Source organism: Pinus tabuliformis, chromosome X (assembly GCF_031772625.1).
Source record: "Pinus tabuliformis cultivar Carrire ecotype Pingquan chromosome X, CPIR1, whole genome shotgun sequence".
NCBI classification, from domain to species: domain Eukaryota; kingdom Viridiplantae; phylum Streptophyta; class Pinopsida; order Pinales; family Pinaceae; genus Pinus; species Pinus tabuliformis.
In genome coordinates, this window is record NC_142308.1 from 1,286,246,122 (window position 1) to 1,286,272,503 (window position 26,382).

The 26,382-nt window shown below is 35.8% G+C and overlaps 1 pseudogene; it reads left to right on the forward strand.

Moving 5' to 3' along the window:
* Positions 1-1,236: 1,236 nt before the first annotated feature.
* LOC149144751 (NAC domain-containing protein 75 pseudogene) lies at positions 1,237-12,262 on the forward strand (annotated as a pseudogene).
* Positions 12,263-26,382: the final 14,120 nt, after the last annotated feature.

Below are 26,382 nucleotides of genomic sequence, written 5' to 3' on the forward strand. Positions count from 1 at the left end.
ACGTCCTTGAAGAAGTTTGAAGTTTTGAACAGTTGAAGGAAAGGAGGTTGTAGCAATACTACATACTGAACGTCAACCAAATCCTAACTATGTGATTAATTCGAAAGACTTTCTTCTACATTATGGATCAAAAAAGTCTTAGATCTAACAATGCTACATACACTATGGCACCGATGTGGATGGAACTAGGCTTTGTCAAAGAGATGGAGGTGATAGTGGAATATGAAATGAGTCTACCTATTTTATAGGAGGTAGACTTTCTTCCCTTCTTGTATAAGTTTGATGACTAAGATTTAGCCATTACCTAGGATTTTTCACATAATTTCGATGGGAATATAGTTACTATAGGCTTGTTGAAGTTTAATGTGACAGAGAAATTCATTTCGCAGGCCACGGAGCTTCCCGCTACTAGGGAGAAATTGTTTAATAAAGGTGAAGTAGCAAAAGGTGCATGGTGTAAGTTCTTGGCAAAAGTTGATTGCATAGTTGATTGGAAGAAAGGCGTGTTGAGGAGCGAGATGGTTGAGAAATAGTGATGTCGACTATATATTTTACATAAATTCCTTACATGTGAAGGAAGGTACTTCCTGGCGTACCTGTGTCATATTTGACTCCTTATGCACTTTCAGTCTGGTAATTTGATTAAATTCCCACACTTTCTGTTAAAAATCTTGGATAAGATGTCTATAAGTGTGCAGAAATCCCAGAAGAATAAAGTAGGTTCTAAATTGTGTCATTATGGGCTGATAAATATTTTGGTTAGCGAGGAATTGAAAAATAAGGGATCTACTTGGGAAGCATTTTTGGAATTGTATGAAAGTGAAGGTGTTGTGAAGGTTGTTAGCATAAAAGTCAGCAAAGAGGAAAGCATAAGAAAACTATAAAACCTAAGGGTATCCAGCATCATAAAGGAAAAAAAAGTAAGGAGGTAAACATGATAAACAACTTAGGACTAATCGGCCTCAGAAAATAAAGCAACAGGAAAGGAAAGGCAAAAAGGTAAAGAAGAGTGTGAAATTCAAGATTGTGGTGCCAGAACGACCTCGGAGAATAACACGAGGGTTTTCTTCTAGAAAGAAGACATTAAAACCTACGACTCCATCTGAGGTCAAGGTTATTGAGGACTCTGAGTCATCTAGGAGAGATTGTGTTTCTCCTGAAGAACCTCCATTGGATATCCACATGGAAAATATATATGTGAAAGATAATCTCTCTCTCTTGGAAGGAGTAGTAGTAATGGAAACCCTTGTCACGATTCAAGAGAACAAGAAGAAGGAGGATGACAATGATGTTCCTTTGGCATATTTGATGAAGAAGGCCAAAAGATGGAAGGTGACCCATGAGCAAGAGGTGGAACAAGAAGGAGTTCAGGAGCAGAAGAAAGAAGAAGAGAATGAGGATGATGTTCCTCTTGCATCCATGGTGGAAAAAATGAATATACAGGAAGAACAAAAGGAAAAGGAGGAATTGAAGGACTCTTTTCCTGGGAAGAAGGTAAATAAAACTCAAAAGTTGAAACAACAGATTCATGACCTTCGGGTCTTGAATAGGTGTGTGGAAACTTAGAATGCAACATTAAAGACTAGGAATGGAGATTTGTTAGTAGCAGTGGCTGAATTGAAGAAGCTGGTCAGAAATTGGAGATTCCATGTGGCACATCTAAGAACTCGTGTTAAGAATTTGGAAAGACGTATGAGGAAGGCTCGAGTGAAGAAGGTTAAAGAAGAGGGTTCAAGAATCAATATCCAGATCCATAAATGAGAAGTAAGGGTTTTCCAATATTTTTTTTGCAGAGATTAGTGGTTGTGTGAAGACACACAACAAGATGAGGTTGGGGGAATGTTGGTTGTCATAAGTGTCTTACATTTTACCTAAATTACCCTACCTTAGCCTCTATTTCACAACTCAATAAGACCTCAATGCAAGTATTTTTGGTTTCTTTTAAATATTCTTTGGGTAAATGGAGAATGTATGCTTATCTTAATTAAAGGTCAAATAGGTCGATCTTTTTCTATATAACTTACCATTTACATTACCTTATGACTTTTGCAATACATGTTCACTAATTCGAAATCAAAGTGGTTATGGTACAGGAAGATCTCGAGATTCCTACACTTATTTCGATTCCTGCACTAGATCTAGAAAGCCATTGATTTGAGAAGTTTGACTAGGAGTCGGTCTCAACTTTCAAAGAGCAAGGCATGCATTCGCTCTTGAATTTTTGTTCCTATCTTCCTGTAAATGGCTAGGAGCATTTGAGGGTTTCTAAAGTTAGGTATTAGTTGAAAACAACTTCATAATTTTTTATCAGATTGATATTGCCGTGAGCGAATGTAATTTGTATATATGTCAATTTAGATTAGAGTGTAAGCTAGCGATATTGTGAACAATTTTTGGTGTTGATATTCTATGAAGCTTGTATCTCCACAACCTCTCTAGGACTGGATCTAGCATTATATGATATGTACTGAGCAAAGACTTTTGTTATTTAATAAAATAGAACTAATTCTAGGTTCATTCATCTGTTTTGTCTATTTATTGTGATGATAAATATTTTCTTGTAGATTAACTTATTTCCTTAAAAAAGGAAACAAGCTGGTTGGCTAGGGCCCAACCAACCCAACTCTTTCTCCATATATTTATTTTATTGTGTGATAAGTAAATGGTGTGGTTGTTATCTGTGTGTGAAGGTTGCTTGTAACATGTGTGTATGACTAGATAAACCCTTGTGCATTCCTTTTGAAAAAAGTAATAGAGGCTTATATATGAACTCTTGCGTTCATATTTGGTTTTGCTTCTTAAATTTTAATATTGAAGAAATATTTATGTTTATTGGAAGAGGCAGTAAGAATTTGGATCTGGAAATTTCTTTTTTATTTTCAAAGTCACATCTTCAGTTGAGAGTTTGAGATCTACTGTATGGTGTGTACAACTATTTTGAGTGAATATTTGCAGGGTTGAAAGGAGATTATTCATTAGATCTTGCTTGGTGACTGATATATATATTTCAGATTGTTTATGTGCAGAACACAAGTGAAAACCTCCGTTCTGGTGAATGTTATTATGTGATAGTGTCACTGTGAGAGTGGACTTGTTTTTTTCTTCTGAGAACTTTATGATTTCAATGTTACATCGTACTTTTGGTCCTGTTGAATTCAGATTATCATTTTCCTACTTGGGTTTCTCAGGTACATGAACTGAATTTTTTGTTTGAAGTTATTAGTTGAATATTCCTTGTGAATTAATGTTTTTCATCTCTAATAAATGCAGAATTTCATCTCGAATACAGTATCAATCAAACCATAAAAAGGTATAAATGAAACTATATTTATGAGGCGATCTCTTTATTTGTGCACAAAAGTTTAATATTTTCTCTATTATTTGATAAATTCTTCATCTTATCTTTAGATTTATTTGTTGATTTTATCTTGATTCAAGCAAGGTTTCTTTCCGCATCAGTTGAGTCCAGGCTTGTTGCAGAATATTATTTTTAGAATAGGAACAAAGGATTGTTGAGTGCAGGAACAAAGTTTTCTATTTTCCTAGTAGAGGAACATAGTACGGGAACAAATTTGTTTTGTCTTTTCTAGTACAATAACCGAGTTTAGGAATAGATTTGTTTTGAAAAGATTTTCAGTGCAAGAACAAGTTGGTTTCAAAATGATTGAGCTTGCATGGATTGGAATGAATCCTCAGTTTGTTTTCTTTTGAAACATATCCTTAGTTTTTTTCTTTTGAAACATTTTCCAAAGTCTTTGATTGTTATTTTTTGAGTGAGTATCTAGTCTCTAGAGTGGTATGATGTCATTGTGTTAACAGTGCAAGAATATAATTAAAAGGATTTATTTAAAGTTGTTCTTCTAAACCTGAGTGATTTAATTGTACGGATAAGAGATAGAATTTACAAAGTGAACCCAAAACCCATGGCACTACTTATGCTATGCCTCAAAGCTTACGAAGCCCTAGTTCAATAATTAAGTGTTGAGGAATTGAATTTCAATTCTATCACCCAACACTAACTTTACAAGGGACTTCATCTTGTATGTTTCAACATCCACCTATTCAGTTGTCAGGGTCTTAATACAAGAATATGGAACTGGAAATGAGCACATAATATATTATGTTAGTAAGAACCTTAGTATACCCCCTATGTACTACTCCCATAAAGAAAAGTTGGCCTTGGCTATTGTGTTCTCTATTCAAAAACTTAGTCATTATATCCTTATGCATACGACCAAGGTTGTGACTAATTCCAATCCCATGGCAATCCTATTAAGTCGAAATATCATCAATCGAAAGTATGCCCATTGGATCATTATCCTCCAAGAATTTGATTTGGAATTTGTCATGCCCAAGAGTAAGAAAGGATTGGCCCTTGCTGAATTCATCTCTGAATTTTCTACTGGTGTGCGAGATCCATCAATAAATGATGACCTTATAGATGAACACTTGTTCATTATAACCTTTGATGATCCCTAGTATGGCAACATCCTCACTTATTTGTGAACCCAGAAATTCAACCCCCATCTTACTCGTGATCATCTATGATACATTCAACATCAAGCCCCTTGCTACCTCCTCATTGGTGATGGCCTTTATCTTCATGGTATCGACATTGTCCTTCATCATTGTCTCACCCATATTGAAGTTGAGAAAGTGCTCAATGCCTGTCATAGTGGCACTTATGGGGAACATCTCTCTGAAATGGCCATTGCCTATAAAATCATGCATGTCAGATACTTTTGGCCTTCTCTCTTTACTGATTGCATTGAGGTAGTTAAACATTGTCCCAATTACCCATTACACGCCTCAAAGGTGCAAGCTCCACCTGCTCCCCTCCATCCTGTCATCGCAACTAGTCCTTTTTGTAAATGGGCCATTAAATTTATGGAATGTGGACCCCTAATAACCATAAGTATATTATCATGGTCATCGACTATTTTACCAAATGGGAAGAACTCATTCCCATGTTCAATAACACGCAACTACTACAACCTTGTTTTTCTTTAACCATTTCATCGCTCTATTTGAGGATCCAAAACAATTGGTTTCCAGCCATGGATGATACTTTGAAGATGAGATCTAGTATGGGCTATCCTCATTGTTGGGTTTTGAACACTAATATTCATCGCCTTATTACCCTCAAGGAAATGGACAAGTTTAAGCTGTTAATAAAATCCTTAAAACTATGCTTCAGTGAATAAACACAAGACCAAATGATATCTAATTATCTTCCCTATGTTGTGGGGTTATATAAATTCTATCAAAACCGCCACCAGGTTCACTCCTTTCCACCTTGTCTATGGACAGGAAGCAGTCTTACCAATCGAGTGTGAAATCCCCTCCCTCCATCTTGTTGTCAAACTCTTCCCAGACACCAAACCTTTAGAAAAAAGACTCATCATGCTTCAATGCACTAATGAAGACCGTCATGTTGCATTGCAAACCATTGAAGTAGGTAAAAATCCCACCAAAGTCCAGTATGATTGTAAAATACATCCTTGTATCTTTCATGAAGGTGATTTTATTCTTGTATATGACCAAGCTCATGATGTCCCGGGGCATGGGAAGTTCAAAGCATTGGGAAATGGGACATACCTTTTAGAAGGTCAAGAGGGTGATATTCTCACTAACCCTCATAATGCACTCTACCTGAAGAAATTATACCTAAAACATTTCCCATTGAAATGCATGTTGTTTGTTCTCTTTTTCATATAGGTAGCTCACATCTCCCATCATTTCATTTGTTTTCTTCTTGTGCCTTTCAAATGGATCCATCATCCACACGATATATCAGTTATGTCGATGGTGTGAGTCACTTCTCTAGGAATCTATCCTCGGTAGCTTGTGCCATTTTATCCCCTTAGCATTTGTTAGCCCACTCTAATAACATCTGCATATGATATGCCACCAATAATTAGGCTGAATATGATGCAGTGATATGTTTGTTAGCAGATTCCCTTGATCATTGCATCCTTCACCTTCATGTTTTTCTTGATTCCTTTCTACTCATCATGTAATTGAATGACATTTATCATGTGCATAATCATTTCCTATTTAGAAAATATCTACAATTTAAGGTTTTGGCACATGAATTTGAATCCATTTTATTCAATCATGCTCTTAGAGAACAAAATAACTATGTAAATACCATTGCAAAGAACATTGTATATTGGCATTTATCATATGCATATACAAGAAGACATCCATAAAATAAACAAATGGTGAACCACATCGTCAAAGATATGCATAACCATATTATGTGTCATAATATCCATCATATAGTGTTTGGAGTCCACTACTCTAAATACATCTGGTGTGCCCATAACATGTTACATACAAAAATGGGTGCACCTATGCCCCTATGCTTAATCACTATCCTCTAGTGGGTCTCATGCCAATAAGGTTTATCCCCTAGCTCATAAGTTTCTGAATTCTTGATTGGCCATTGTTGCATGCCTCGGGACAGCCCGCCACTCAGAGAGAAGACTTGTACACGCCTCTGTGTACTGATCTTCCAGCTCGTGCCACCCATGCTCTGTCACATAGATCAACACCAAGTCAAACCTCTGACAGAGATGCTCCAATAATGCATCACTATCTGGCCTTGGTTTGATGTCGATCCCCTCTTATCTGTAGCCCCAGGTGCTGCAGCTCGTCCCGCATATCTTGTCGATTTCATCGGTGCTATATATGCATGCCAAAAGTTTGAAAATAAGTAACACATACATATATTTTCTAAACTATACACGAAAGAAAAATATAACAACTATCACTTACCATCTAGTCCCCATGCTCTCCATTGTGGAAGTGGTAGATCAAGATCCCCCTAAAATTTCATACCACTATATGGATACTTGTCTATGTAGAGTGGAATTTGATCCTAATGAGCAAAAAACTCAGGTCAGAACACATGTCCAAATCCTCCCCCTCTAGCCCTTCTTAGTAGCCGCACTTAGTAGCGCATCCTGAGATCCTGTGGGTCCCCATAAAAAATCTATATACATGGTCGGATGATTGGGATCTTCTCAAAGAAGAATGAACACAAAATTGTCCCAAATGAACAATTATCCCTAGTTTGCTACCTGCATAAACCCAAATGATGTATCAATCTCGTCAACAAAATTTGGACCCAGCCATAATACTTCTATCCCTGTACACTCTCTACTAGCACCAACTGCCCTTTAGTGACATAGTGGAAGGCATGGCTACCCAAGATTCACACCATTGCTACAACTGTAGCCCATGTCTCTAGTCTCTCCAAATCTTGTATTTGGATACTTGTTTCGTTTACCTAAGTACCTAGTACACAGTGACGATCCATAAAATCTCCAATATGACTCCCACGAGGTAGCACTGTATGGATCTCTCCCACCACCCCCAAGAGTGGAAAACCTGTCAAAAAGTATATGTCCTAGATAGTGATCTCGATCCTAAGTCCCTGTATCAAAAACACCTCCTGATCTAGGTCCTAATAGCTCACAATTTGAGATAAAAGTGCCTCACCCACCCTCATCAATGGGTTGTCCAAGAACTTGAGTAGCTCATACCATGCTAGAGCCCCTTTGACAACCTGATTCCCATGAATCTTAGTGGGAAGATCATCAAAGTCTCATTCTCACGATACCAAATTTAACTCTGTTATACCTATAAAATACGATAAGGTTTTGTTAGTTTAGATTCATTACATAAATTTTCAAACCTTAGCTTTAAATTCATGGAAACCCCTAGCACTGTTCTTCCCTTAGGTCTTGGGTGCAATTTTTCCTCCAAAAATTGCATTGGGCGCACTTTTCATCTTCTTTTCTATGCACCAGTGTGTAGAAAAAGGCCCAACTATTGAATTGCGACTGTGAGGAAGGGCAAGGGATTCCCTTAGCCTAATGAAGCCCTAATCTATAAAAATATATTCCACTAAAAATGATGAGTAAGTTTAAGCCACCTACCTAAAAGTCGCAAATCCGAATTCCAATGGTCAGCTTCTCCGCTATGAGATTGCCGTGATTTAGGGCCTCCTCCTCCTATCCTCCAAATTATTAAACGACCTAATATGCAAATGAATTGAATTTGGGGATAATAAGCCTCTTTATAGGAAAAACCCTAGTTTTTCGATTGACCATTATGAGCAAACTATAGCCCAGTTTGACAAACTATCATCACCATTGGAAATTTCTCACCGAGCAATATAATGGGTATCTCTTTGCTTTTGGTAATTTGAAACTTCGTCAGAAAGACATTCTTTCCATGACATCTCATTTTGCCACTTATCAAAATCAAATCTCTTCATATGAGTCACTTGTACTCTGGCACCACTTTTCCTTTCCACCTATCAAATTAGGTGTCGAGTTTTGTCACGAGTAACCATTATTTACTCATGTTTTTATGGTCCCCTTTGGGTCTTTCCCATGTGGAAACATCATAGAGCCACCCTTACACAGAGCATCAGAGATGAGTCACCCTTGTATCCATGGAGTTTGTTCAGAGTCCCATTAAGTCTTGTTATAATACATCATCCATATTTGCATTGCATTCATCCCATTTCATTCACATTCATCCTTCAACTATTCTAACCTATCTTTAAAAAGCCTCCATATGACTAATTGACCACCCCCTTTGTAATTGAGTTAGTCGTTGGAAGGTCAACCATGCATATTATTCTCTGACAAGGGAAGTCGTCAGTCCACCACTCATCTTATTCCTCTAGCATCATCTCTGGTGTCAATCTATTAGTCGCATTTCTATGATCATCACACCTTTATTGAGGAATCCTCATTGCCTCAACTTTGGCGAGACGTCTTCGGTCGAATTTAGCACATTTATTTCACGAGAGTAGTTTATAGGGTGGTGTACTTTGGTTTTATCCTTCAGCATTGTCTGGAACCTCAGATCAAGAAAATGGAATCATTATTTCCATTTGAATTGGTTGTTTCTTGTGTGCTCGACTTCAACGCATTATCGCATGATCAAGAATTGTGCACTTGATGGTCTAATGATCTAGTAGCTTGTACGATCATTTCCCTGGGTGTGTGTGAGATGTTCCAAACCTCATGAGGGGGTGGCCCTACAGGTAGCCCCCCATATGCCTAGATGACAACAAGTCATGATCCAGCCTCAGATGTAGTTCTGTAGATTTGACTGGTTCGATTTTCGCCTCTTGCAGAGCCCACAACATGCATGTCTCATTCAGATAGTCCATTTAGATATTCAGAGCCCTTTCCTATTCAACAATGCTTATTTGGTTATGATATTCCCCCTCCTCTTAGTTTTGGGGGGCATTATGTCTCATGTACTCAGATTAGCAAATGTTATTATATCCAGTCTTGACCTCTGTTTTTCAGGCACATTATGTATATGAGACTCATTATATCATTGTATCACTTTCTGGCCTATTGATGCCAGCATATCATGTATCATGTACTTTTTTCTTAGACCCACATTGTTGGGTACATCATTATTATTTGTAATCAGTTATGTTGGCAGGTATGGGTATGCCTCCCTAGCCTCATTTGAGATTATGTACTTACCAATAGAAGGATACTTCTATTAAATAAGGTCTCACCCCATCCACTCTTAGTCCTTCCTTGCCTTGCTTCAACTCTTTCTCTCTCTCTCTCTCTCCCCCCTTTGGTGTCTCGTGAAAGTAGGAGACTTCTATCAAATAAGGTCTCACCCCATCCACTCTTAGTCTTTCCTTGCCTTGCTTCAACTCTCTCTCTCTCTCTCTCTCTCTCTCTCTCTCTCTCTCTCCCCCTTTCAGTGTCTCATGAAAGTGCAACCTACAACATATTTCTGTCATATGGTTTGCTCCTGACACTCTTACGTTGGGGGACAATTTGTTATTACCCAAGGTGGATCAAAATACACCATGTAGGATTAATTTTACCATGGTAAAACCCACTTTCACTATAAGACATAATTTAGTAAACCATTTTTCTAAATTATTTATCATTAAAATAAAAAAACCCCATGAAAATAATTAAATAAATCATTATTTAGTTAAAATTCTCTAGAAATAATTATTAAATCATTATTTGATAACTATTTCTTATCACTTTTGACTTAATCACCTTGGAATAATTAAATAAATCATTATTTATTTTTTATTCCTCATTTATTCCCTATTTTCTTTTTGAGATAATTGTTAAATCGTTATTTAATGATTATTTCAAATTCATATTTGTTTAATTCCTCACAAAGTGATTAATAAATCATTTTTATTTGTTAACTATTTTAACCACTTTCTTAATAAAAATATTTTACCATTTTGAATATCTTTTCCCTCTCAAAAAAGTATAATAAAATATTTACAAAGGCTAGATTATGATTCAGCCAATAATATTTTATTATTTTCTAATTCTCAATCTATTACAATATTTTGTTATAAATAGAGGGGTTTCTCTCCATTCTTCACCATGACTATTTTTATCGTCCCCATTATTGTCTCATAACATTTGAGCTCCCACTTGAGTTCAAACATCTTTTTTTTTCCCATATCACATATTGAGAGAGAGAAGCACATTGTTGAAGCACAAGATCAAGAAAGACCCATCCCATGGAGGGGGATCTGTAGACCCAAGTTTATAAGTTCTCCTCACCAGGTTTATCATTTTGATTAATAAATTTTCTTATTCATATTATCCATTGGGTTGCTACACTTTTATTTCTACTATTATATGTTTCTATTTGTATATTATCTTTTGCTCAAAAGTTTTTCTAACATTTTGCTGCATATTTGAAGCATAGACATGACCATATTTTGTTGTTAGGGTTATAAGTCGCCTATAACATTAGTAAGGGATTTTCACTCACTTGCATAAAAGCTTTACACTGACAATATTCGTTCTAATTAATGAAATGCTTAATAATATCAAGTGAAATCAAATTGAGTTAACCCTTTAGACCTTTATAGCTAACAATCTCAACTATTATTTTGGCTCTGTTCAAAATAAGGGAGGAGAGCATACAATGTTTACCCCTAAAATTATATGATTGTGCTCATAGCGAGATGTTTGTTTGTTACAGGCTCTTCAAGATTGGCTTGGGCTTCCTTGTGGTGTAAAATTTAACCCTATAGATCAAGAGTTGATAGAACATCTACAAGGAAAGGTCGACTTTGATAATTTTTCCCCTCATCCTTTGATTGATGAGTTCATTCCTACAATTGGAGTGGAAGATGGGATCTGCTATTCACATCCAGAAAAATTTTCCAGGTGTGTATTATTCTCAAAAGAAAAATTCAGGGTGTGTATTATTCTTAAAGATAGTTATCTAATTTATTAGAATGTTGCATCATAGATTGATCCACAGTGTACATCTTTATAGTAGACATTTAGAGTTACAAACTAGGTGTTTTGATGATCAGTCTGGTTGAAAAAAAATGCACACTATGCATCAATCTCCAATGTAACACTCTGACAAACCCAATTACATAAACCTTCAAACAACAATTATCTCGGCTTTTTTTGGCCAAATCTTAATTTTTGTTGTTTAAAATGGGGTTTTGACTATATAGATTCAACACCATGAAAAATTCTGGAGAGTTTACAACTCAAACTTGTGATCCCAAGAAATCCCTACAAAATTCTAGACAAATTAAACCAAAAATATACATGAAAAACTCCAAAAAGTAAAACAAATAGACAACGTTTTTTTATTAATCTAATAATCACGATCAATTCCTTTAATAAGCATGTTGAGTGATAATCTTATGCATTTATTTATCTACAACTACATTATTCCCTATTATTCTTTGTTAAACTACCAATTATTCTTATCGTTCAATTATTTTGCATTGTTATTGCATGTTGTTCCTACTTAAACTGTGAGTTTATCTTTTCGTTATAGGAATATCTTGTGATGGCCTGATAAGGCATTTTTTCCATTGATCTTCGAAAGCATACACAACAAGCACCAAAAAAGAGAGAAAGTTACAGGCAGCCCGTGTAAGAGCAATGAAGGAAAAACGAGATGGCACATGCGTGGTAAAATGAGACCAGTGTTGGTTAATGGCAATCAGAAGCGTTGTAAGAAAATCTCAGTACTATCCACAAACTTTGGGAAGCACAAGAAACCCGAGAAAACAAATTGGTTGATGCATCAATATCATTTGGGTTCAAAGGAAGAAGAGAAGGAAGCGAAGATCGTGGTATCCAAGATCTTCTATCAAACACAGCGAAGGCAATGCAATTGGGAAGAGGTTATAGATGTCAGGGATGCCCGTAGGGCCAGTGTCACTGGAGCAACTCAAGTTTCAGAGAGATGAATAGTTGGAGAAACTGTTAGTTCCACTGCCAGGCATATTTACAGTGCCTATAATTACTTGGAACAACCAACAAAAATCACCCACAGTTCCTACGATTTATCTCTGCATATTTACAGTGCCTATAATTACTTGGAACAACCAACAAAAATCACCCACAGTTCCTACGATTTATCTCTGCATATTTACAGTGCCTATAATTACTTGGAACAACCAACAAAAATCACCCACAGTTCCTACGATTTATCTCTAGCCCAATCTAGATTAGAAAGTAGTGTTAACGTAAGCATTTCTAAATAACTTAACCTTAAAAACCAAAAACAACACTCAAGGAGGTTGTTTTTGGCAGAAAGCAATTCCAAAATCTTAAATAATAATATCATCTCCCTGATTTGATCTTCATGTGAGTAAAGCTTGGAATGGGTATTCCTTTATGGTGAAAAGTTTACTTTGAGATTTGATTAAATCTTGGAGCTTTTTTTCAACCAAGAGATTACGGGAGTGACCACTAAGATGGTTTAGCTGGTAAGAACCTATACTAAAAAGTAACTCATAATATTATTAATCTAGTCGAAATGTTACAAAAGTGAGTCATAATGCTATTTATGATGTCAAAATATTCTCTAAAGAATCTTTATGAAAAAGTCAATCTGTGAAAAGTGATGTATTCAAAACGTTATGGTTTTAATATTTTTTTAAATTATATTTTTAATGAGTTTTATTTAAATTTATTGAAAATGGTATATTTAAGTTATTGAATTTATATAAATTAAGTGTATTTTAAAGTTTTAAATTTAGTTATTCCAAAATATCTTTTGGAAAATACAAAAATATGTAATTAAATTTAAAAATAAAATAAAATAATTATTCTGCATGTTAAGTAAATGTATCTAATTAGTTGAGAATTCAAGAAAGTTAACGGTAAATATTTTTTCACTATGATATTGTTAGTAATATAAATTAATATTAACTAATTTTAGTTTATGATATATTATCAAAATTAATACTAACTAATTTTAATATTATTATATATATTATTATTAGTCATTTTATAATATGAAAATGAAAAGAAATAGGATTTCAAAATTATCAATTGATTTATTGTTCATAATTATTTTGACCATTGCAAATATTATATTAAGAAAATGGTATCTAATCAATTTATCTTTCCATAAACTCAATAAAACAAATTTTTTATTGATATCATTATATGATAATGTTATCAATATGAACTAATGCTAACTAATTCTAGTGTTATGATATATGCATCATTGGTTAAAATTATGAACTCATTTATTATCAATAGTTAATTTAGTAATTGGAAATGTGATATTAACAATATGATGATGTGATTTTTACCAAATTTTTTTTTACTTTTCATAATATGGATCATAGAAGCCTAAATTCAATGATATTATTTATTTTCTTAATTGGTGTAATTGTCAAATGTATATAATTTTTTATTTTTGTTATTATTTTCATGGAAAAAGATATTTGATTTCAAAATAAATATAAATATATTTTTTTAGGCATTTTGTGCTATTGAAAGTGTAAAAAGGACTCATAACCAAAACTATAAGATAGGATGAGCGGCAGCGCTCTGTAATGATCACCAATGATCACCAATCTAAACAACACTAGAACCAACCGAAAGTGATACATAAAATGAACATATCCTAAACACGAAAAATTAATAACAATGATGCAGGTATGTCAATCACCACTATTAGTAAAGACACATATATAACCAACACATGTCAATCACTACTATTAGTAAAGATACATATATAACCAACATATGTCAATCATCACCACTAGTAAAGACACATATTCAACCAACACATGTCAATCACCACTATTAGTAAAAACACATATACCTCTCATAATTATCTCTCTTTTATGTGGAGCAATTGTCCCTCATCAAAATCCTCCATAATTAACTTGTTTACATTAATGAGAAATACATTATTGGATATGCTATCAACATTAATGCTTACTTAATGGAAAATGTGCTTGAAGCTAATACACTGAAATTGGGATCATATTGTTTTCAATTCTTGTGTTATGAAGCAAATCCAAGTTAAGAACGTAGTGATCAACAATGGTCTATTTAATAGTTAAAATAGAGTCCTCAAAAACCTACAATTATAGCTTATGTCTGTCAAGATGCATTAAGTTCGACTTCTTTATTGATATCATGACCCAAAATTTTCTTGAGATACATTGAGAATAGAATGCAAAAGAAAATCCAACTCAGATAAGTAGTCCCTACTAGAAAGACCCAAGACATCACTTTATTTATAGAAATCTCCTTGTGCCAAATTTCCCAATGTAACAATAATATGTAACACATAATGTTGCAAAATAACCAACTCGTCCCTACTAGAAAGACCCAAAACATCACTTTATTTATAGAAATCTCCTTGTGCCAAATTTCCCATGTGACTATAATAGGTAAGACATAGTGTTTTTAGAATCCCTTAGTGAAGTAAACTTGAAACGATTTAATTATAAAAAGAATCTTAAACAGTTTGGATTAGGAATATAAATATAAATGAGTTGCAAATATTTTTAAAAGTTTGAAAGGATTGTTAAAGGATTGAAACTTGGAAACGGACAGGTCATTTTGAAATAGTCGGTATAACGAAAACATGAAATGCAATTGACGGATAACTGCCGTGGAAGAAGGTTTCATTCTTACAAAAAAAGGAAAAATGAAAATCCCAACGTAGCCTAGTTAAATGTTAAGGCCTTTCCATTTAGTCTCATTTACATCACAGTCGTGCTCGGCAGGGAATCGATAGTCAGAGAGCCCTGAAAGCACCCGTTGCACTCCTAGTTTATGGAATAGCTGACCTGCATTGCAATAAAGTATCTAAATTAGTTAAACTTAGCAATCATAATAATTCGAGTTATACGAAGTAAATGGTTAGTAAATGTAAATAAGTATAAAAAAAATAATATTATAATATATGTGTTATTGTTAAAATTATGAAAAATTATAAAAATTAATTAATTGTTTAAAGTTTTTTATTTTAATTTGAGGTAAATGAAGATTTGATTATTTTTTTTTTTTTTTTAAATTGAGGATTTAAATTGATTTTCAAAGGAATATGTTCAATATATACTTAGTCTAAATGTTTATCAAAATGTATTAAAAAGTTAAGTTCCTTAAGTTGCAATGACTTTTAATAAATCTAAAGAATTATTCTTATGTCAACTTAAGGTGGATGAGGATTTGTTGATTTTTTTTTTTAATTAAAGGTTTAAATTGATTCTCAAGGGAATATGCTCAACATATGCTTCGTGTTAATGTTTATCAAGGACTATAGTGTATTAAAGAGTTGAGTTTATTAGGTTGCATTGACTTTTAATAAATCTAAAAAATTAGATTCACTCTTCCTAGGGATTTGAGATTATTCCAATTCTAATAAGTTCCTCATTCCTAATTATTATTTATAACATTCATTTATATATAATCAGATTTTATCTAGCAAAATGGTACATTCTTTTAATAAATTAACAAAAAATAGATTGTGCCACGTGACTTCCCACCAATTTCTTAGGGATTTGAGATTATTCCAATTCTAATAAGTTCTTCCATGATAAGTTTGGCATTTATAACCTTCATTTATCATTTATTTATTTATTTTAAGTTAAAGGTGACCCATAATTTTTTTGTATACATGCTAATCTGGTAAATGTATGCATTAGTAAGACATTCTTCATGTTGCAATAATTTTTTTGATTATATTTATGAAGCCTTCGCCTATGTCAACCACATTAGAAATATTGTACTAGTTTATCCTGTTTTATATTCATCTCAAAACTTCAATGCCTCATCGAGTGAGACCTGGACCACCTGGATAGTGGGAGCTAGGGTTTCACTGACGATATGGACAGGAGCTTGCCCTCTAGAAGCGGACAGAACTGAGCTAGCGGCTATTTTCGCGAAGCTGAGAGCCATATTTTACTTGCCTGTTGTTGGGTCCCTATAATACTAGTGATTACCCCATTACTACTATAGTTATACCCCTTATTTATATTGTTGTGCCCCTATTACCCCCATATTGTTATTTCTGTGCCCCATAGAATCCCTCTATTGTTATTTTTGTGGGTTTATATTATTATTGTTAGGTCGGCTGGATTATATTGTGACTCCTTAGACTCCTATATATAGAAAGGAAGTTTTGTCATTTGAAGCATCTAAGAATTGTTCATTTATGTAATGTAAAGGAGGTTTCCCCCTCGAAGAGGCTGAATTCTAAGGCGTTGATCTATCTTTTCTATCTTTTCTTGAGCTGGTTTCATAACATTTGGTATCAGAGCTTTGGATTCTAGGGTTTCGCTGCTCCAAACAGGTCATCGTGGAATTTTCGCTATAATTTTTTTTCTATGATGTTTCAGAAGTCACAAAAAAAACCCATTTGAGAATAAATCGCACTGAACCTTGGGTCTAAATTTCAGAGCTTTGCGCGTGATATTTTCAGAGATATGATCTGAGGAAGTTGGTCTTTTTGCAGACTCCTGAATTACATTCAAAACAGGTGACCTGGGGAAAATTGTCATAACTTTCTCTCTGGGAATCAGATTGAAATTTCGTAAGAAGGTACAGAAAGAGGACGGACTGTAGTTTCTTGTATGTCTTTTTCAGAACCAAATATCGAAAATTGTACACGTGGCACTTCATACAACTTTTCTCTTCTGGAAAGGTCTATAATCAGGTCATCTTGGGAGATTGTGCATAACTCTTTCTTGGAGAATCCAATTTGGATCAGACTGGTGGCATTGGAAAGAGGACACAGAGAGCTACTATAGGTCACAAATTTAGAATTAGATGATTGGAAAATACAAAGATACATCAGAGGCAATATCGAGCTCCTACAAAGTGAAAAAAGGTGTGTAGATTTTTTTAAATTTTTGCTTAAGCTTGGTTTGAAAATTTATTTTGAAGGAATTCAAAGGGCATAGTAAAGCATTATTATTGGTAACTGATGCCCCGAGGAAAGAAAATGAAAACACCTAGTAAGGAACCTGAAAGCTCTAGCATGACTCGTGAAGAAGAGGAAGAAATGTTACATGATATATCAAAATTACAAGAACAAGTGCAACAAATGTCACGCTCACAAAAGTTAACAGATGCTAAGATAAATGGCGTGGAAGCTAAGATGAATGGCATGGAAGTTAATATGGACAATTTGAAGATAGATTTGAACACAAATTTGAAGACAGGCATGGCAGATTTGAAGACAGATTTGACAAATTTTCTACAAGAAATACTTACTAATGGTGAAAAGGTAGTAAAGGAAACTCATGATGAGAACAAAAGAAATGTTAATCATGATTCCATAGACGCTAATTTTGGATCGAAGAATCACCATATTCCAAAAATCGATATGAGGAAGTTTGATGGCAAGGATCCCGCCACATGGATATTATAGATGGAGCAATTCTTCGATCTCAATAATGTGCAAAACACACAAAAGGTACGTATGGAAACTGTATATTTGGAACCAAATCAGTTTGTATGGTATCAATGGCTTTGTTCTCGTAAACAATTTATCACTTGGGCAATTTTTACGGAAGAATTGATAGCACATTATGAGGATACAAAAAGCAACACTTTTTTTAGCCAATTGATAAGTCTCAAACAAAAGGGTTCAATAATGGAGCACATTGAAGAGTTCCAAAAATTGAACATAAGGGTAAAAGATATTCCAGAGGAGCATAGGATTAATGTGTTCATAGGGTCTTTAAAGGATAATATCCAACATGATGTTCGCCTTTGGGAACCTGATTCATTAGAGAAGGCATTCAGGTTAGCAAGAAAAATGGAAAGCAAAATTATGGCAATTAGGAAGCATACCACTCACAACTATAAAGACGAAAGTGTTGTTGCCCCTAGTCTTCCACAACCTACAAGGTTGACACCAAGAAAAAAGAGCAAAAGGGCTTTGTTACAATTGTGATAGAAAATACACAAAAGGTCATAAGTGTGCTGAGAAGAAATTATTCTACATAGATTGTGAAGAGGAAGAAGAAAATGAGCAAGAAAGGTCAAAAGAAGAGGATATATTCCAGGAACAAAGCCTAGATGAAGAACAAATAAATCTGACCATATCTTGTAATGCATTGGCGGGAATTACCACTCCTCAAACCATCAAGATAGAAGGACAAATCAAGAAGAAAAAGGTAATAGTGTTGATTGATTCAGGAAGCACCCACAATTTTATTCATTGTAGGGTAGCAAAATAATTGAATTGCTTCCTATATCCAGCACCAGAGTGTCAAGTGATGATTGCAAATGGAGGAACAATAAATTGCTCTGGAAAGTGCCATAATATCATGCTATCCATGGGAGAATATGTATTGACTAGCCCAATGCTTTCCATTCTAATGGGAGGTGCCGATGTTATACTAGGAGTCCAATGGCTACAATCCTTGGGTACAATAGCTTTTAATTTTCAAGAACTTTTCATGAAATTTTCTGTGGAAGGAAAGAAAGTTGAATTAAGGGGTATTACAGGGAAACCAGGAAATATAATCAGCTCTAACGGTATGACAAAGCTTCTAAAAAAGGAACAAAGAGGTGTAATTGCACAATTATGTTCGCTAGATGTTTCCACATCGGAATCATCTATTTCTCCACATCTCCAAAAAGTCTTGGACAATCATTCCAAGGTATTTGAGACTCCCAAAGGTCTCCCACATATTCGCGATCATGATCATGCTATTTATCTAATTCCAGGAAGTGTTCCTCCAAACATCAGGCCGTACAGATATCCCTATGCCCAAAAGAGTGAAATTGAACGTATGGTTGCAGAAATGATAGAGATTGGTATAATTCAACCAAGTCAAAGTTCTTTCTCTGCTCCAGTAGTATTGGTGCACAAGAAGGATGGATCATGGCGCATGTGTCCAGATTATAGAGAGCTCAACAAGCTCACTATTAAAGATAAGTTTCCCATTCCTGTCATTGATGAATTAGTGGATGAATTGCATGGATCAATTTACTTCACCAAGTTGGATCTGTCAGGCCAGGGTAACTCCAGACTTGGCAGAAGAAAACTGATTGATTGATTTCATTAGGTAACTATTGTTTATATACAGGAATGTGACTGATCAGTTCATCTACTTGATGACTGTTCACATTCCGGGTACACCCAACCGCTGAGGATTAGGTGTCAACAATTCCCCCCCTTAATCTGAAGGGATGTTGGTGAGTCCAAGCATCGTTCTGAATCTTTCAAGCTTTTCTCTTCCAAGCGCTTTGGTGAAGATGTCTGCAATTTGCTCATTTGTGGAACAATGACGAAGATGGATTGTTTTGGCCTCAACATGATGTCAGATCAGATGATATTTAGTATTGATGTGCTTAGTACGATCATGGAACTTTGGGTTCTTGGCCAACTTTATTGTAGAGGTGTTGTCAATCATGAGTGGAGTTGATTGTACTTGTTTTACCTGCAAATCTTCAAGGATTTTCCTGAGCCACACAATTTCTTTCGTTGCTTCAGCTGCTGCCACGTATTCTGCTTCTGTTGTGGAATCTGCTGGAACTGATTGTTTGCGTGATCTCCAAGAGACAGCTCCTGATCCAAGACTCATAGCATATCCTGAAGTAGATACTCCAGTTTCTTTGTCTCCATCGAAGTCTGAATCAGAGTATCCAATCAAGCTGAAGTTGTCCACCTGTGTATACTTGATTCCAAGGTCTTGAGTTCCCTTCAAGTACCTTAGAACACTTTTTGCAGCAGACCAATGTCCCTCACAAGGCTTTTGCATAAACCTGGAGAGGATTCCAAGAGCAAATGAAATGTCTGGTCTGGTAGTAGTGAGGTAGATGAGACTTCCTATAAGCTGTCTATACTTTGTTGCATCCTCAAATTCCTTTCCTTCAATAGATGTGAGCTTTAAGTTTTGTTCCATTGGAGTAGAAAGAGGATTGCACTCTGTCATGCCAAATCTGTTTAACAAATCTCCAATGTATTTCTTTTGAGAAAGAAATATGGATTTTGGATGTTGGGTTACTTCAATGCCAAGATAATAATGAACATAGCCCAAATCAGTCATTTCAAAACTTTTTCCTAATTCTTTCTTTATGGATGCAATATAGCTTTCATTGTTCCCTGTCATTAAAAGATCATCTACATATACCACAAGATGTACAACTGTTTTGCCAACTTTCTTGACAAATAAAGTTGCATCATCAAGATCAAAATGATTAAAGTTGAGTTTCAGAAGATGCTCTGTTAGTTTTTCATACCAGGCTCGTGGTGCTTGTTTGAGGCCATACAAGGACTTCACAAGTTTGCATACTTTATGTTCATGTCCTTTCACAGCAAATCCTTCAGGCTGGGACATAAAAACATTCTTTTTTAGATCTCCATTCAAGAATGCAGTTTTTACATCCATTTGATGGACTTTCCAACTGTTCTAAGCAGCAAGTGCAAAGAGTGTCCAGATGGTGGCCCATTTTGCTGTGGGGGCAAAAGTTTCCTCATAATCGACCCCTTCCTTCTATGCAAAACCTTTTACCACAAGCCTAGCTTTGTGCTTGTCAAGTGAGCCATCAACTTTGTATTTGTTCTTGTAGACCCACTTGCAGCCAATTGGTTTGGTTCCAAATGGAGGATCAACCAGCTTCCAAGTGCCATTCTTTATGAGGGCATCATACTCCTTTTGCATCGCTTCTTTCCATTCATCATGAGAAGCAGCTTCTTTGAAGGAAGTTGGTTCAAAATCTGTAGACAAGTTCAATTCACAATCATAAGTAACATCCATATCAACAGGTGAATTAGAGTCATCTACATCACCTCCATCTTGTCGGTTTGCATTTCTGGTTCCTGTTTTTCCAATTTCATCAGGATGAACACTTTCAAGTGTCTTTGTCAGCCACTTTGGGGGACCTTTCTGAGATGGTCCATGCTGATCTATTGATTGAGTTGGGACTGAATCAAGATTGAGTCTCCCAATTCTATCAATTACATCACTTAAAGCATCATCCGTTGTTGGAGTTTCATGCAGGGGAGATTGTTCTTCAGAAGAAGATTCCACATGTTGTTCTAGTATAGGAATCCCCCCTTCAAGATGTGGAATCTGATTATCAAATTCTTGAAATGATTTTGTTTTTACGAATCTATCCAAGCGATCAAGTTGCCGCTCAACAACATTGTCAGATTTGGATGATTCGAGAAAAATGACATCTCTAGACAAAACAAACTTTTTATTTACTTCATCATAGAGACGGTATGCTTTAGATGTGTTTGAATACCCCAGGAAGATACACTTACGACTTCTAGCACCAAGTTTGTTTCTATGTACCTTTGGTATTAAAGCATAACAGGTGGAACCAAAGATCCTGAGATGTTTTACCAAAGGAACATGTCCATACCACAATTCATAAGGAGTCTTGTTTCTTATAGCACTAGATGGACATCTATTCTTTATATATGCAGCACATAGAACAACATTAGCCCAAAACATTATCTTTACATTTTTGAAGAAAAGCATGGATCGTACCATATTCAAGATTGTTCTATTCATTCTTTCTGCTACACCATTCTGTTGGGGATTATAAGGTACAGTTGTTTGATGTTTGATCCCATGTTGGCGAAGATAGTGTTCAAATTCATTTGATGTATATTCTTTTCCATTATCAGTGCGTATAGACCCAATATGAGATTGTGCATCATTTTCAATCCATTTATGAAAATTCTTGAATGTTTGAAAAGCATCAGATTTGTTCTTCAATAAATAAACCCAACACATTCTGGTGTAATCATCAATAAATGTCATGATATATTTATTTCCATTTGCAGAAGGAACAGGCATTGGACCACATAAATCTGAATGAATGAGTTCAAGCTTCCTATGTGCTCTTGAATGTGAATCATGAAAAGACTATTTGCTATGCTTTCCTAGAATGCAAGCATCACATTGCTTATGTTTTCTAGGAATTGTAGGCAAACCAGCAACACCATTTTTCTTCAATAAGCGGAGACTGTCATAGTTTAAATGTCCAAATCTAGCATGCCATAATAAACTTGATGGAAGTGTACCTTCTTCATGATGAGAAATATATGAGAAATGTTGTGCATGAACAGAGGTTCCTTGCAGTTTGAGAAGCCTTTCTTCTTCTATTCCCCTCATGACAAGTGAGTGGTCAGAAGCTTTTCTTACCTCAAGCTTGCCATCAAACATATGAATGGAGTGACCTTGCTGGCGGATGTGGACCAAGGACAGCAAGTTTCTCTTAAGTTGTGGGAGATATAGAACATGATCTAGAAGAAAGTCTGGAAGACCAGGCAGTTTAAGCCTGATTGTGCCAAGCCCTGATGGCTTGATTTTTGACTGATCTGCAAAGTATACTGCTCCATCAACATTGTCAGTGAAATCTTCAAAAAAATCTTTCCTATGAGTCATATGACAGGTTGCTCCCTGAATCAAGCAACCAATCATTTTTCAAAGAAGCAAGTGAAGCATTAAACAAATCTTCATTTACTCCAATGTTACATTGTGCCTCAATATAGTGAGCGGATTCAGGTGCTTTACCTTTGTCTGTATCATCAGTTTTACCTTTCTGCTGGTTTCTTTTCTTCTCAGTTTTGTCCCATGGTAGCTTGCATGTAGAAGCATCATCTGATCCATTTCGTTTGCAGCGAATGCAATGCAGATCTGCTTTTTCTGCTTGAGAGTGTCTTCCCCCCTTGCCTCTGAAGTATCTTCCTCTTCCTCTTCGTCCACCTCTTCCTCTTGTAGAATCATGAGCAGGATGCTTTTCTTTATGAGCAAGGCAGACAGTCTCTTCAGAAGATTCAGGGACTGTCTTCTTTCCAAATGCTTTCTCTCTTTCAACAAACTTTTTCACAAGAGAGTCAAAGGTTATATCTTTAAGATTTCCATTTGCTTGTAAAGACTCAAGATAATTGGAGTAAGTAGGATAGAGTGCCTTGAGAAAAGCAATAAGAGGGATATCTAGCTCAACCTTAGTGGATTTGATGTCATGCATTATGGATTTTACTTCAGATGCAAGAGCAAGAGGATCATTATTTTTTAGTTCAAGAGTGAAGAGTTTAATCATGAGCTGAACAACTTCAAGTGCAGAATGTGAGTCATAAAGTTCTTTCAGCTTTTGTAAAGCTTCAAAGGTAGTTGAATATGATGAAATATGGCGACTTACTTCTTCATTTACAAATGTTGCGATTAATGCATAGGCTTTGCTGTTCTTGTTTTCCCAAATGACGAGCTCTTTGTCTAATGTAGGCTGTACTGGGTCATTGTCTCCTTCTCCGACACACACTCCCTTCCACAACTCATTGTAGATGAGGGTGTGTTTTACCATCCGGGACCATTCAGGATAGTTCTCCTTGCCAGTGAGAACTATTCCTACCATAGAAATGATTGAATGCATTCTGTAAAAAAAATTACTTCTGCTGATAAAAAAAAACTTCCTTACGTTACAGCCTTCAAATCCCTCTAATGTTTGCTAGAAGCATCAACATTGAAATGATAACTTTTCAATGCAGCATTATCATTCAAAAGAAAACTGTGCGCAATATCAAACACTTTGATTGATATATATAAACACTTTGAAGAACAACGCAATACTCTGAATGATAAATAAACGCTTTGAAAACTGCACAATACTTTGACTGCTTTGAAAGACTGCTTACATAAACTGCGCAATACTTTGACTCACAGCATTACCATTCGGACATTCACACTCTGATGGAATAAAACGCGCAATACCAAATCAGAAACCTTATAGATTAAAGAACAATAATGGAAGCAGTTCGCATCACCTATACTACTATCTGTGAGTGCCCATTCAAAATTATAGGTTCAAGTTATGTTCTGCAACATTTGACCATAGAAAACTATCCATTAAAGAGCTGGTCATAAAGGTGTTAAGAAAACGTTCTTGAAAGTCGAATACATCAAACATAATCTCATTTTCTTTCAGATTTAACAATACAAAATCTGGATCGAAAATAATAAACGTATTGATCTGGAATCCAACCTCACAGCATCAACGTATCTTGTCTGTCATATCTTGGGGTCTGTGTCGCTTTGTCTCTTCACTCGTTTCTCCTAAAAAGACGGCTATTGCCATGATACCATGTCAGTTACCATACCATATCCTTGCGGTCGTGGGTTCGGCCCCCTTCCCAGTACAAATCCTCGAAACCTCCAACAATTTCAGGCAGAGATACAGGCCAAATCGTGACTATTTTGGCCGTCAATTAAACCCATTGCATGGTATGCACTGCCATAAGATCGAACGGGGTAATAAAGAGGTTGCATCGGGAAGTTTTAAATGGTCTGTCAGGGATAAATCTTCATTGACCGGTTTCATAACTTTCGGATACGAAGACCTCCTGGTATCAATCCATAAATCATATGTACATATTCTTCTGATAGCAGGCCCAGCTTTCTGGGTGTTGGGATCGATTTACAATGCATTTGAATTAGACAAGAGGTACGAGGTTAATACAGTGATAACAATGGCTAATGGTTCTATCCCTCTCTCAACACTATCTTTTTGAGTCCCCTCAAACAGCAGTCGCTTTCCCTTCAACCGCCACAACGGATCTTTGGCATCGAAAGGTCAGTGGACAGATGCGTTAGTGGACAGAGCGCTGGCAGAGGCAGATTATTAAGAACAGAAGGGAATAAAGCAGAGGCGTTAACCAACGGATGCAATTACACTAACATCAGTAGGCAGATGCGTTATGGCAGAATATGGGACAGAGGAGTTACAAGGCACGCCAAAAAAAGGAACCTGGGACCTGTGCTCTGATACCATGTCAGGCCAGGGTAACTCCAGACTTGGCAGAAGAAAACTGATTGATTGATTTCATTAGGTAACTATTGTTTATATACAGGAATGTGACTGATCAGTTCATCTACTTGATGACTGTTCACATTCCGGGTACACCCAACCGCTGAGGATTAGGTGTCAACAGGATCTTCGTTCAGGATATCATCAAATCAGAATGAACGGGAATTACCACTCCTCAAACCATCAAGATAGAAGGACAAATCAAGAATAAAAAGGTAATAGTGTTGATTGATTTAGGAAGCACCCACAATTTTATTCATTGTAGGGTAGCAAAAGAATTGAATTGCTTCCTATATCCAGCACTAGAGTGTCAAGTGATGATTGCAAATGGAGGAACAATAAATTGCTCTGGAAAGTGCCATAATATCAAGCTATCCATGGGAGAATATGTATTGACTAGCCCAATGCTTTCCATTCCAATGGGAGGTGCTGATGTTGTACTAGGAGTCCAATGGCTACAATCCTTGGGTACAATAGCTTTTAATTTTCAAGAACTCTTCATGAAATTTTCTGCGGAAGGAAAGGAAGCTGAATTAAGGGGTATTACAGGGAAACCAGGAAATATAATCGGCTCTAACGGTATGACAAAGCTTCTAAAAAAGGAACAAAGAGGTGTAATTGCACAATTATGTTCACTAGATGTTTCCACATCAGAATCATCTATTTCTCCACATCTCCAAAAAGTCGTGGACAATCATTCCAAGGTGTTTGAGACTCCCAAAGGTCTCCCACCTATTCGCGATCATGATCATGCTATTCATCTGATTCCAGGAAGTGTTCCTCCAAACATCAGGCCGTACAGATATCCCTATGCCCAAAAGAGTGAAATTGAACGTATGGTTGCAGAAATGATAGAGGTTGGTATAATTCAACCAAGTCAAAGTTCTTTCTCTGCTCCAGTAGTATTGGTGCACATGAAGGATGGATCATGGTGCATGTGTCCGGATTATAGAGAGCTCAACAAGTTCACTATTAAAGATAAGTTTCCCATTCCTGTCATTGATGAATTAGTGGATGAATTGCATGGATCAATTTACTTCACCAAGTTGGATCTTCATTCAGGATATCATCAAATCAGAATGAACGGGAATTACCACTCCTCAAACCATCAAGATAGAAGGACAAATCAAGAAAAAAAAGGTAATAGTGTTGATTGATTCAGGAAGCACCCACAATTTTATTCATTGTAGGGTAGCAAAATAATTGAATTGCTTCCTATATCCAGCACCAGAGTGTCAAGTGATGATTGCAAATGGAGGAACAATAAATTGCTCTGGAA